The 1389-nt window shown below is 37.5% G+C and overlaps 1 pseudogene; it reads left to right on the top strand.

Moving 5' to 3' along the window:
- Positions 1–230: 230 nt before the first annotated feature.
- On the top strand, positions 231–339 carry LOC116753698 (annotated as a pseudogene).
- The last annotated feature ends 1050 nt before the right edge of the window (positions 340–1389 follow it).

The raw sequence follows: 1389 nt of genomic DNA, 5'->3' as shown, positions 1-1389 counted from the left end.
GTTGTAAGGAATAAGATGCCAAAATTTTTAGCTTAATGGTGGTGTCATTGACCTGCTTGGAAATTAAAAAGAAAACCAGTAAGAAGAGTGAGAGATGAGTTTTGTTTTTATAAATGCTGGATTAGAGATGACATCAGGATATCTATATGTCCATGCCCTGTCAGAGGGCAGGAAATAGATGGCTGTCACAGGCATAGAGTTAGAATTCAGATTTAAAGATAAATATTTTTATCGCTTCTCGGCCTTTTGGCTAAGATCAAGTGTAGTATCTGTTCTTATCAGTTTAAAGATAAATATTTGTGAGTCTCATCAACTCAGTAGCTAAACCCAAGAGCCCATAAAGACTGAGGTCTGGGAAGAAACCAGAGAGCTATGCACAGAACCTCAAAGAATTCAATATTATGGGTTAGGAGAATAAAAGACATCAAAGGAGGGCTTCCCTGGTGGCGCAGTGGTTGAGAGTTCACCTGCCGATGCAGGGGACGCGGGTTCGTGCCCCGGTCCGGGAAGATCCCACATGCCGCGGAGCGGCTGGGCCCATGGGCCATGGCCGCTGAGCCTGCGCGTCCGGAGCCTGTGCTCCGCAACGGGAGAGGCCACAACAGTGAGAGGCCCGCGTACCACAAAAAAACACACCAAAAAAAAACCAAAAAAAAAAACCAAAAAAAACCCACTCGGAGAAACTATGAGATATTTCTCAGTGGAGGGTCATGATATTTTATTCCTCTTCTCTCACCCAATTTGGTAAGAAATAGATTTTCTCTGTTGCATGAACTTGGAGGCTATCACTATTTAAATAATTTGAAAAATTAGAAGATATGGATTCTATCCTCTAAAATGTTAACTTTTTAAAAAAACAGGGTAGCCAAAATGGGTTGTCCAACTAGCAATTTAACCAGAACACATGCCAGAAAGTACAGTCATCAGTATTTCATAACACAGATGCTGAGATGAAAATCTCATTTTCCCAGGAACCATTTAAAAAAAAATCAATGAAAACAATTCTGACAGGAAAAAATGAATGCTCGCTTCAGCACACATATACTAAAATAGGAAAAAATGAAATTTAAGCATAGCTAGGAAATTTCAGAAAATCAATATTGTATGGAAACTGAGAGTTTTGTCTAAAACAAGATACCTTGTATTCAATAGTACTCTTTAAAAAAAATCATCACGTACAGCAACTCAACAAAAAAACAACTCAATTAAAAAAATGAGCAAAGGAATCATACATTTTTCCCAAGATATATTAATAGCCGATGAGCACATAAAAAAATGTTTGACAATACTGACCATTAGGGAAATGTAAATCAAAACCATAATAAAATACTACTTCACACCCACTAGTTATTATTAAAAAAAAAAAAAGAAATGTTGGCAAAAATGTGA

The sequence above is a fragment of the Phocoena sinus genome, chromosome 4, assembly GCF_008692025.1.
Source record: "Phocoena sinus isolate mPhoSin1 chromosome 4, mPhoSin1.pri, whole genome shotgun sequence".
NCBI classification, from domain to species: domain Eukaryota; kingdom Metazoa; phylum Chordata; class Mammalia; order Artiodactyla; family Phocoenidae; genus Phocoena; species Phocoena sinus.
This window is presented reverse-complemented; position numbering and strand designations above follow the sequence as displayed.